This window comes from Macrotis lagotis, chromosome 4, assembly GCF_037893015.1.
Source record: "Macrotis lagotis isolate mMagLag1 chromosome 4, bilby.v1.9.chrom.fasta, whole genome shotgun sequence".
Lineage (NCBI taxonomy): Eukaryota > Metazoa > Chordata > Mammalia > Peramelemorphia > Peramelidae > Macrotis > Macrotis lagotis.
Genome location: NC_133661.1, coordinates 116,657,885 through 116,671,111, shown reverse-complemented (window position 1 = coordinate 116,671,111; position 13,227 = coordinate 116,657,885). Strand labels below are relative to the sequence as shown.

At 37.2% G+C, this 13,227-nt stretch overlaps 1 non-coding gene across 1 annotated transcript; it reads right to left on the bottom strand.

Annotated features, from left to right (window-relative positions):
- Positions 1-12,183: 12,183 nt before the first annotated feature.
- LOC141523234 (U1 spliceosomal RNA) lies at positions 12,184-12,344 on the bottom strand. Its single transcript, XR_012478421.1, has one exon. It is a non-coding gene; the product is annotated as a U1 spliceosomal RNA (small nuclear RNA).
- Positions 12,345-13,227: the final 883 nt, after the last annotated feature.

Sequence of the window (13,227 nt, the reverse complement as noted above, 5' to 3'; positions counted from 1 at the left end):
CAAAGAGACATTCTAATGGGGAAAGACATCTAAAATGAAAAAAAGAGAGCCTGAAAAGTTGGGGGCATCATAGAGAAATCCATGGAGGCAGGAGTAGAGGAAATATAGCTGATCTTTCTCAAAATGGCGGTTCTGGGAGGAACTTTCCAATTGTAGGAGGGGATTTAGGGGTGCAGATCTTGAGATTTGGTGAAGATTTCTAGAGAGCCAAGAGTAAAACAGGAGAAGACATTTTTCAAACAATGAGACTGAGAAGGAAAGATTGAGTGCCCACATGGGAGTAAGAAGGATCAGGAAAAGTTTCATGCAAAAGTTGATGCTGAGCTCTTGAAAGAAAGGAGACATTTTATGAGACAGAAATGAGAGAATTTAAATACAAACATGGGGATGACCAATGCCAGGGCAATGAGATGGTTGAAGGAGTGTTGGATGTGAAGTATAAAGAAATCAATTTGACTGGATCACAGAGTAAAAGAAAGGGAATAATGTCCTCTTGTACAAACTAGAAATCATTTATCTAAAAAAGAATTATAGTAGTTTATTACACAGAATATTAAAAATGGTAATGATCTCATTGAAAATATCAAAGAACAGGGGTAACCCTTTGTTTTCTCTTCCACTAAAATGCAAGTTCCCTGAAGGCAGGGATTCTTTGAGTTTTATGTTTTATATCTCCAGTGTCTCAGATTGTGCCTGGCATAAGCAGTAAGCATTCAATAAATACTTTTTGATGAAAAAAGATGTGTTAGGTATGAAGAGGAAATTCCAACTCCTAAATTACTTCTGCAGAGGACAAAACAGAAAGCAAGTAATGGTGAGTACTCAAGAGGTCCTGGACCTAATTAAAAAGACATATGCAAATGATTTCACTCAAAAGTTTTCAGGGAATTAAGGGTAAAACCAAGGAACTAGCAGCTGATATTACAAATGGTTCCTATAGTAGAGGATTTTGAACTAATTCCCATGGAATTTCCATTCTTAGGGACTCCAGAGACCTCCTTAGGGACTACAGACTACTGAGTATGCATTCATACTGGGTAAACTGGAAATTTCTGAATGCTTAAGCAACATTACCAATCAGAGACAAAACAATGTAGGTTGAGTTGATGCTTTTTGTCTTTTTATATAATAGTCATTTTTCTATGTTCTGCTTTCTCCTTCCACCCTCACTCCCATGCTTCTACCAGCCTATAATATTTTAGAATTAGAGCTGGAAGTCTGTGGAATGGAAGAAGCCATTTCATTTGAATCCCTAATTTTTCTCTTAAGGAAATTGAGATCAATTAATTTTATTGAGTAATTTGCTCAAGGTCACACTGTCAGAGGTGGAATTTGTACCTAGGTCTTATTATTTAAGAGACAATGTTCTTTCCATTATATGTTGTTGCTTTTCTCTTTGTTCTCAAGTAGTTGAGTACATACCTTATTCTTTCTTTCCACCCTAACCCTTATCTTTATATTTAAGAATTTAATTCAACTCCTACTCTGACACTTAATACCTATATAACCCTGGGTAAACCATGTAATCTTTCTGGTTTATTTCTTCATTCTAAAACAGGGAGATTGGGTTAGATGCTTTTGAGGATCCTCCCAGGTCTAGAGCTATGGTCCTATAATCCTACAGGTAATGCCTCAGATATCCTTGCTTCTTAATTTGTTAACCTCAACTCTCATGTTCTTTGCTATCATCTCATTCTGAGTCACACTTAAGGAATCAGATTGACCTTTCCATTAGGTTTTATGGACCTTTTGACAAGGACAAGGACCTGGATGTTAGAACCTTTCTTCTCTGAGTCTTCAGTAGCTGTGTTTGGGAGGTAGATGCAGAGCCTGCATAAGCATTTTCCAGGTTGCATGTACTCAAGGACTGATTCCCTACCCAATGACTTTAGGGGCTAGGCTGGTGGTAGGCTTGTTAGTCTGGGGGCACTACTACTAAGCACATCTGGATCAGCAGGGAGGTGATGGTGGTACTTCCTCCTCTTTCTCCCTAAGGGCTCTTGGCTATTCATTGGACTTGTCTTACTTACCTCAGTGGTGAGTTGGTCAAGATGGTTCAAACTTCTAAAGAACTTTATCCTTATATGTCTTTATATCCATCTTGGTTTCTTCCTCTTCAACTTTGCTGAAAACTAATGAGGGCACTGGTAAATGCATTTTACTTTAGCATCTATTGTACATTTAAGTGCAAAGGAAAGTTGAAGTAAGAATCAAGTTATTGTGAGAGGGAGGCAGAGCCAAGATGGCGACAAGAATGGATCGTGTCTTAGGCGCTCTCTCATAAATCTTCAAAAACTAAGGACTCTAACTAAATTTTTGAGAGACAGAACCTACAGATGGACCCAGTGAGGCAGTTCTCCTACTCAAGGTAACCTGGAAAAGAGCAGAAAGGCTCTTCTCCCTGGGGTTGGAGAGGCAGCCTCCAGAGAGGTGGCCTGCCAGAGCAAAAGGACTTCAACCTCCTGGAGGCAGCCCCAGGGTGCTGGGAGCTGTGGCTCACAGCAGCGGGGGAGTTTCCTGATCTACACCCAGGAGCACTGGGCACAAACTGGGGGAACAGCAGGGGACCTCTGCCAGAGCAAGCACATGAAGCCCAGTCCTCAGTGCACACAGCAAGTAGCCAGATCCAGATCCAGGAAACAGAAGCAGGCGGAGGGAGCCAGTAAGCAGGTACCCCTAGGGCATGAGCCCATTGAACCTAGGGAGGGGAGTGAAGAGAGAGAGAGAGAGACTGCAGAGCTCTGTCCTCTGCCCCTGGAACAGGACTCTGGGGCTCTGACCACATCCAGATCCTGTTAGCAGTCTAGCCCCACCCCACCTCAGCCCCGTGGTATGTGGGGGGGGCATATGGTCAGTCACAGACCAGGAGGGAGGACAGAGCCTCACCCACTGAGACCCTTGTGAGAGTGTCCCAAAAGCTCAGGAAGCACCCCTAAAACAGGGTCAGGCTGGGAAAATGAGCAAGCAGAGAAATATTTTGCATATGAGCCTAAGAAGGATCAAAATACTCAGTCTGAAGATGAGGAAGCACAAGCTCCTGCATCTAAAGACTCTAAGAAAAACAGAAATTGGGCTCAGGCTATGACAGAGCTCAAAAAAGATTGAAAGTCAAATGAGGGAGTTAGAAAAAAAAAACTTGAAAAAGAAATTAGAGAGATGCAGGAAAAACATGACAATGAAGTCAGCAGTCTAGTCAAGGAAATCCAAAAAAATGCTGAAATAAATAGCATGCTAAAAACCGGCTTAGGACAAATGGATAAAACAGTTCAAAAAGTTACTGAGGAGAAGAATGCTTTAAAAAGCAGAATTGACCAGATGGAAAAAGAGATAAGAAAACTCTCTAAGGAAAACAAATCCTTCAGACAAAGAATAGGACTCAGGGAGATTGATGAATTTACAAGAAATCAGGACTCAATACTTCAAAACCAAAAAAAAATGAAAAATTAGAAGAAAATGTGAAACATCTCATTGAAAAAACAACTGATATGGAAAACAGACTTAGAAAAGATCATTTAAAAATTATTGGAATACCTGAAAGTCATGATCAGGAAAAGAGCCTTGACATCATTTTTAAAGAATTACTACAGGAAAATTGCCCTGATATTCTAGAAGCAGAGGGCAAAATAGAAATGGAGAGAATCCACCTATCCCCCCCGAGAAAGAGATCCCAAAAAGCCAACCCCTAGGAATATTATAGCCAAGTCCCAGAACTCCCAAGTCAAAGAGAAAATATTACAAGCATCCAGAAGGACACAATTCAAATATCATGAAGCTGTAGTCAGGATCACACAGGACTTAGCAGCAACTACATTAAAAGCTCATAGGGCTTGGAATATAATATACTGGAAAGCAAAAGAGCTTAGAATGCAGCCAAGAATCAACTACCCAGCAAGGCTGAATGTCCTCTTCCAGGGAAAAAGATGGACTTTCAATGAACCAGGAGAATTTCAAATGTTCCTGTTGGAATGGCCAGAGCTGAACAGAAGGTTTGATCTTCAGAAACAGGACTCAGGTGAAGCATGGAGATTGGAGGAGAGGGGGAAAATATGAGGGACTTAATGATGATGAACTGTGCATGTATTCCTGCATAGAAAAATGACACTGATAATACTCATATGAACCTTCTTAGTTAATAGAGCAGGTAGAGGGAGCTTTTATAGTTGAAGCACAGGAGAAAGCTGAATTTGAAGATAAAATATGGTGTAAAAATGGAGTCAATAGAAAAAAGGGAAATGTAATGGGAGAAAGAAAAAGGAGAGGGGGAATAGGCCAAGATATTTCATATAAGATTTTTCTCTATTACAATGAGCTATTGCAATGATATGGAAGGGGGGTAAGGCAAGGGGGAATGAGGGAATCTTCGCTCTCATCAGAGGTGGCTAGGAGAGGAAACAGAATATATGCTCAATGGGGTATAGGCATCTGGAGTAAGAAGAAAAGGGGGGACAGGGGGAAGGGGGTGATGTGAGAGATGGAGGAGAGGATGTATCATGGGGGGAGAGTGGTCAGATATAACACATTTTATTTTTTACTTCTTGCAAGGGGCTGGGATTGGAAGGCCTGTCCAGGACCATAGGGCCAGGTGGGTGCTGGGCCTAAGGGGTGGTATGGGGGCTCAGGGCCTCTTGGCCCCAGGACCAGGGATCTGTCTGCTGCACCACTCAGTGACCCTACAGCAGAGTCAGAGTGAAAAGCGAGATAAAATATAGTACATGGTAGTGGAGAAATACGAAAGGAGGGAGTTGCGATCAGCAATGGCAATGGTGGAAAAATATGGAAGTAACTTTTGCGATGGACTTATCATAAAGATTGCGATCCACCTGCAACAGAGTTGTTGGTGTTGGAACAAAGATTCAAGCACATTTTTTATTATTATTATTTTGGGGGGGTGCAGGGCAAATAGGGCTGGGTGGCCTGCCTGGGGCCGCATAGCAGGGTGATCATTGGGTGTCTGAGGCCAGATTTGGACCCAGGTGCTCCTGGATCAAGGGCCAATGCTCTGTCCACCATTCAGCCACCCCTACTCTTATTACTATTTTATTTTATTTTGGATTTTTTTCTTTTTTTGGTTTTTGCAGGGCAGTGGGGTTGGGGTGGCTTGCATGTCATACAGCTGGGTGATTGGTGGGTGTATGGGACCGGATATGGGCTCAGGTGCTCATGGCTCCAGGGCTGGTGTTCTGTCCATTGCACCACTTGGCCATACCTACAATTATTACTATTATTTTTTTATTTTAATATTTTCTCTCCCCTTTATTTTATTGCTCAAGCGAGTCTATATTTTGTGGGGGGAGGGGGTATTTTGTTTACTCTTAAACGAGAATATTTTATTAATGTAAAAAAATATTATTTGTACAAAATGGGAACAAATAAATATTAAATAAAAAAAAGAAAAGAAAGATGGTTCAAACTTTAATAACAGTGAAAAGACTATTACATGTCTAGAGACAGTTAAGTAGTGACCTGAGTTAAAATCCAGCCTCAGATATTTAATAACTGTGTGACCCTGGCAAGTCACTTAACATCTACGTGCCTCAGTTTGCTCATTTGAAAAATGAGGACAATAGTAGCAATGACAGTTGTTATAAGAATGAAATGAGATAATATATGTAAAGTACTTTGCAAAATCTTAAAATGCTATAGAAATACTATATAAGGTCATTATCATCATTGTGATGGAAAAAAGGATGTTATAAATCTTTCTGGCCCTAAACATTAAGAGGTATAGAAGAGGAGAGAACAGATTTATTAAGTATGATGCAGGAAGTTATCTTTTTTCATAGAAAATCCAATCTTCAAGGAATATTGACATTGAAAGAGTCTAGGAAGAGATTAAACATAAAGGGCTTTTTTGGTGGCACAGTGGAAGGGATGAGCAGAGAAGGCTAAGAACTGGGGAGAGATAGAAGCAAGGCAGATGAGGATAGAAGTTTCAGGAAATAGAAAGCAGGGGATGGGGATTTTTTAAAAGACATACAGAGATTAAAGGCACAAGAGAATAGGATTTGCTAGCCTTGGGAAAGTACCAAATAGATAGAAGCCAGTAGAATAAAACAGACCCAAGTTTCTGATTATATTTCAGGGACTGAGAAATTTCTCATCATTTCTGTTCGAACAGATGTCTAGAGACACAGCATTCTGACAATGAGTGATAAACAACTGCAGTGGTGTTGCCCAGAGGAACAAAAAGATGATGTCTTACCTCATCCCAACCAGTTCAATAAAACATAGAATAAGTCCATCATTAGCTCTGACTTGTAGCACCCCTGTGGGGCAACGTTTAATGGGGCACACCATTTCCAAGCTGTAGCAGGATGCCAATTCATCTAGGAATGAAAGGTGGGAAGGGTAGAGTGGAAGAGAGTGATGCCAAGAAAAGCAGCTGCATTTGTTAGAGGTCTGGAATCTCAAGTCTAGATGAAGGGAGGTGCTGAGAAGCAAAAATCCTCCTCCAAAATATGTGAGAAAAAATAGATACAATCTGGCATTTTCTTGTCAGGGAAATCAGCCACCTGCCCTCTATTTTTTGTCTCCTTTTCTTTCTTTTTTTAAAAAATGTATTTTCCTTTAAATCAGATAATATCAATTAAAAACCTATGCCACTTTCTGACATTTGAATGGGCTATCTTTACAATTATACAAGATTCTGTTATAGCAAATGGCATTATTTTTGGTAGCATGGGTTTCTTACCATTAAATCTGCTTTATGAAGGTTAGGAGTAGTCATATTAGACATTGAGGGAGTAAGGGGGAAAGTAGTTATGTAATGCTTATTATTTGGCAAGGATTTTGCCAGGAACTTTTTAAAAAAAAATATGTTATTGATCCTTACAATGACCTTGTGAGGCAGGTGAAATTAACCCTGGTAAATTAAATGACAAGAGAAATATCTAAATAATTAAAATATTTTAAGCCACAAACCTATATACCACAGTTGTAGGTAACTAACCTTTCTGAATACCTTCACAACCAATAAAAAAGCCCCCTCAACAACACACAGTTATCTGACTGAAATAAGTTATAGAGAAAGGGTCCATCCCTACTCCAGTCTCTCCAAGGCACTTTCCTTGCTTCAGATAATGCTTCTCCCACAAGCAGCTTCTTGCTGTTCTCTACACGGAGGTATCATACCTCTCTCTGCCAACATCATTTCTCTTGAGCCAGCTCCTCATTGGTAAAATGGTGGAGGCTACTCCTGCACATCAAATGACTCCCCCCTTGATCTTTGGGAAGCCCACAACTTGAAATTCTTTGGAGATGATGGTATTCTTTGATTTAAAGTCATATAGAATCAACAGGATACTGTATCTTTTCTTAAATGAGTTTTCATTTCAAAGAGAAACTTGAGATTATTCAAAGAATAATACTTCCTTAAAGGTAATTTGACCCCTTCCTTCTCTTCTTTCTTCAAAATTTTGGGTACAACTCACTGTCCGAACATAGTGTCAGTTCAAAAAATGTTTACTGATAAGCTTGCTCTAAAAGTTAATATTTAAATATACATTATAGTTTGGGCTACAGATACTCCTTATCTACTTGGTATCTCCTGGGTAACTAATTAAGTCAGATTCATTTGAATGATTATAGATCTCCCTAAAAAGATGCTGTAATAATTTGGAGCTTGATATAATTACTAAAATGTCTTCCATGAACAGGAGCATCTATAAAGTTTTAAAAATTATAGGGAATCATTCTATTTGGACTCCTCACCAAACATTTTCTAAAATGTGTAACAACTTTGTTGGGCATACTTCAATGTTTTATGCCTCACCTGATATTATTAATCAAAGAATTGTTGAGCAGAGTTGCTTTTACATCTTGCTTTTACATTCTTATATGATTTTGATTTAGGCAGAGGAGAAACTTTGTTGGAAGATAGCCTTTAAAGCAGTATGTTAGTCTACCCAATCAAATGCTTTAAAAAAAAAGTCAGCAAATGACTAGTATACCCGGATTTTATATTCTCTACATTTAATCTAAAAATCTAGTATCCTAAAATCATAGATTTAGAATTGGAAAGGACCTCAGAGGCCTTTGAATCTGGTCTTCTCATTTTATATAGGAGGAAATGGAGACTGAAGCAAATGACTTGCTCAGAATATCCTTCTAAGATTATCATTAAGGTTCATAGTTGTGATGATGATCCTTCATTTTTTAAAAAATAGAAATAATAAGTAAGCTTGTAGGTCAGCAGTTGTTGATACTTTTTTGGTCATCTTTTTGGGTGGCTAATGAATTTTTTTTCAAGTCTTTTGTATCTTCCTCTTTTTTTCAAAGATCCTGAAAATTAATTCTCTAGTGCCTTCAAAATTGTGTTGTATCCCACAAGAACCATCTTTGGTTTAGTTCAACTGTTCTTCCCCTTATTATTTTCTTTAGTATGATTTCTATTTTTTGCATAATCACATGTAAGTCTATGATGCTAAATTTTAAATGTGGTGGCTTGACTATCATTGACAGGTTATATACATATAGCAAATTATTTTCTCTGCCTTATCTTTTGGTATCTTAAAACCTAACTTGGATTCCTTTCTGCTCAGTTTAATGCTTTGAACTCCCATTCCTAGAGTGAATCCTCTCTGATAAAATGAAACAATTTTACACTTGGATATATTATATCACATGATAGTAGTAAAAAAAGGACAATTTACTTGAAAATTAAAATGCAGTATAATATAAGGAAAATATATTAAGAATAAATAACCAAACCTTTCCCTTTGTCAAAACAATCAATCTACTGTCCATACAAAAAGTCCAAGTCCCTTACTTCTACTTCCTGAGATGCTCACACTGCTATGAACTAGGAAACAAATCTAACAAAAGGATCGTTTCTTCAGGTGATTATAGGGAAGACACTAAATCTGGATCTGAATTATCATCACTCTCTGTCACAAAAAACTTAAATCTTTTGGAGGGGTAAAGTCCACCTAGGGTGAATTGAGAAGGTCATTGAGAACAAAGTTTTTCTCTGTCAGATACAGGAATAAACTGAGAGCTTTCAACAGGCCTGTTGATGCTGGCATCACAACATAAAGGAAGAAAAAACTCTCAATGTTGTCAAATCATTAGCCAGATTAGGCATATCTTTAGGGAAGTTTCTTCTCATTATCATTTCCTTACTCTGCTTCTTCCTTTTTTCTTTGACAAAACTTTAATCTTAGAAATATCCTTCTACTGTGTGTTCAAGTATATTTTCTTGGGTCAGAATATCTTTGATGCCAAAATCTTATAGGATCATGGCAGACATCTGGAGACAGCACTTTCATTTAGAAATATTGATGCATCTTCTTTTGTTGTTGGGTTGTTTTTTTTTTTTGGTTCTCTTTCCAGTTTCATCCTTAAATGAGTCTAGGATGATTTGGCTTAGTTGAGTCTCCCATCAAACTTTCTATAAACTTGCTTTCCCTTTCTCCTTTTCTCTATATTTTATGGGACAATTTGCTCACTAATTTCTCACCATCCTCCTCCACAAAAATTATCAAATGACTCATAAAATGATGTTTCTTTTGCCTTTGAAAGAATTATAAACCTAGCTGCACCAGCTCCTTTAATTGCTTCCCCAAGGAAAAGCCATGAGCCATTCTTCCATTTATTTGCAACTTCATTTTGTCTTTTTGTTTTGTTTGTAATGAAAATTTTAAGATAGTGTTAAAAAGAAAATTCTTTCTTTGGGCTTTTGCCTGATTAAGAAGGGTGACTCAGAGGGGGTGACCATTGCCTCAACTCAATTTCTTGGGTTTCTAAGGGAAACCTAATGGGGGAAAATATACTCCCACTTCTCTACACTGTAGCTCTTGACCTCCACCAGTATACATCCCATTTAATGAGTCAGTCAACTGAACTTTATTAGCTCATAATAAGAAATATTAAATAAACAAAGACATGCTCTCAGAAAAATTAGATCATGACATTCCACTCAAAAACATGCCATACACATATATACTACACATACACAAATACACACATATATATATGTATATGTATATATATATATTGAAACATACAATATTTATTATCCATTATAGGAAGAATGAGCTTAAACTTAGAGAAATACATTAGACACATTAATATGGAATACACATTCCCTAGGTTTTGATGTCTTTTGTCCACTTACAGAATGGTCTACATGACAATGTAGTGGTAGGTAGTATAGCCTTTTTGTAATTGTGTTTAAATCATAACTCTCCTGAGCAGCTAAGACAGTGTTAAGCTTTCCATTATAGCAGAAATACTAAGTCTAGGATCTGCAGAGCTTTTTAATCTAGTCTGTTCCCTTCATTTGGCTCTGAGCAGTTTGCATCTCAAGCAGCAGAAGACAATATAAATTCTTAAATTTGTTCCCAGAATTGACCTGAATTATTTCTTGGTCCCAGCTATGAGGATTCTTCTTTAAACCTATTCTGATATCTGTTTTGGCCCATCTGGAGGTCGGCTTTTGACCAATACTACTGATCCCATATAGGGTCTTTTGTGTAAAATCAATCACTCATCTTTATCTCATGGCAAGAAACCAAAATTCACATTTCTGTCAACCAACACACAACTAAGCAATATCCTACCCTTAGCAAATAGCTCTAGGTATTAGGTTTTTCACCAATCAGTCTTAAAGACTCATATACAAATTATGCATACACAAACTAGTTGGATGGAAACTGTCCACTTTGGCTGTTTTCATTCTGTCTTTTATCTCTGGGCTACTTTTTCAATGTTTCTCTTATAACTGTCCTTCTTTATGTTAGCTTTCTATTTAAATTGCCTGAATCAGAAACAGTTACTACATGATCATAACAAAAAAAAACAGGAAACAATAAAGATGTCCAAGGCTGGTGAATGACTAAACAAACTGAGGTTTATGAATGTAATAGTTTAAAATTATGCAATAAGAAATGAGGAATATAAGGAATTCTGAGAATCAGTAGAAGACATGAATGGATTCAGAGTTAATTTAGCAGAATCAGAATAATAATAATATAAATGAAAAAGACAGTTTGAAGAACACTAAAAGGAAGATTAACAGTTATATACATTTCCTTGCTCTTTCCATGTGTATGAAATGTTGCATATATGTTAGATATAGTCATTGTATCATTTGATTTTCTCATATCTCAAATACATAGAGGAAAGCTGAGTCAAATTTATAAGAATATGATTCACTCTCCATTTGATAAATGGTAAAAGAAAAAGACAGTTGAAAGAAAAAATGCTCTAATTCATTATTAGAGAAATGCAAATTAAAGCTTGGGGAAAAGAGGAGAATTTGGAGGGTATATATGAAAAATGATTATGTTTCCACATTATCAGTTTTTTGCTGTTTCTGGATATGACAATGCTTTCTATTCTAAATAAATTATTATATTAACACAAGTTGTCTGTAGAGGAGATAACTCAAAGGAATTGGAGTTTTTCAATACCAATTGGGACTTGTTATGCTTTCATTAAGAGGACCACAGAGAATTAATTTACTTATTTAGTGCCAAACCAATCAGACTGCCAAAGAATTTTTTTATAGAATTAGAAAAAATTAAAACAAATTCAACTAGAAGAGCAAAAGGGCAAGAATATTAAAGGAATCAATGAAAAAAATATGGAGGAAAGTGGTCAAGCAGTACCATATTTTAAACTACACTTCAAAGCATTAATCATTAGAACAATCTAATACTGGATAAGAAATAGAGTAGTGGATCAGTAGAGTAGATTAGGCATCTAATGCATAGTTGTAAATGACCATAAAAATTTAGTGTTTGATAAACCATGACCCACGTTTTTTTTGGGGGGGGGGCAAAAACTCACTAGTTGATTAAAAACTATTGGGAAAACAGGAAAACAACTTGGCATAAACTAGGCATAAACCAATATCTCACTCCATAGACTGGGATATATCAAAATAGGTAATATAAACAAATTAGCAGAGTGTGGAAACATTTACCTGTCATTCATAGATAACGGAAGAAGTTATGAACAAACAAGAGATTAAAAGGTTCATAGGTATTAAAATGAATAATTTTGATTACATCAAATTAAAAGACCTTTGTTCAAACAAAACTAATGCAGCCAAGATTGGAAGGAAGACAGGAAATAGGAGACAATTTTACAAGTTTCTCTAATAGAAGTCTCATTTCTTAAATTTGTAGAGAAATTTATAAAATTTATAAAAATAACAGCTATTCCCCATTTGGTAAATAGTCAAAGAGAGTACAAGCACAGTCCCCCACTACCACAACTTATGTTCTCAAGTTTCCCTGCCTTTGGGGAAATCATAGGGGTCAGCTCATCCGAAGTGCAATGGATAAGCCTCTCCCAGGGGAAACCCCTTCATGATCATGGAATTACCCCTCCCAGAGATTGCACAGTGGGTAGAGCACTGACCCTGAAGTTAGGAGAACCTGAGTTCAAATCTAATCTCAAACATTACTTGTATGACCTTAGGCAAGTCACTTAACCCTTTTTGCCTCACATACAGGGCTATCTCCAGTCATCCTGATTCACATGTGGCCACTGGACCTAGAAAGCTCTGGAGGAGAAGGTTAAGTTGGTGACTTAGCACAGCACTACCCCATTCATATCATGTCATCACCCCCGATGTCATGGTCTTCTTTGAAAATTAAGGACAATATCATCATTATCAAATAGTCAAAGGATATGAATAGGCCAAGTTTTCAGGAGAAATCAAAACTATGTATAGTGAACTTCAAATTAAAACATTGGAGTTACCACTTTACACTTATCAGACTACCTAACATAATAGAAAAAAAAACATGACAAATTCTGGAGAGGATGTGAAAAATTGGGGCACTAATACATTCTTGGTGAAGTTGTGAATAGTCCAGTCATTCTGGGGAATAATTTGGAGAAATAAACAAAGGGTTATTAAACTTGGTATATCCTTTGACCTAGCAATTACACAACTAGGTCTGTATCCCAAAGAGATCAAAGAAAAAGGAAAAGGACCCACGTGTACAAAAATATTTATAGCAGTTCTCTTTTGTATAGGCAAAGAATTGGAAATTGGAGGGGATGCCCATCAAATGGGGAAGGACTGAACAAGTACATGATTGTAATGGATAACTACTGTACCTTAAGAAATGATGAGTCAAGAGTCGAGATGGCAGAGTAAAAGCAGAGCTTTACCTGGGCACTTCCAAGTCCCCTTCTTGATAACATTACCTCAAAATGAATTCTAAAGTGACAGAACCAATATAATAATGGGGTGAAACAATTTTAGTGTGA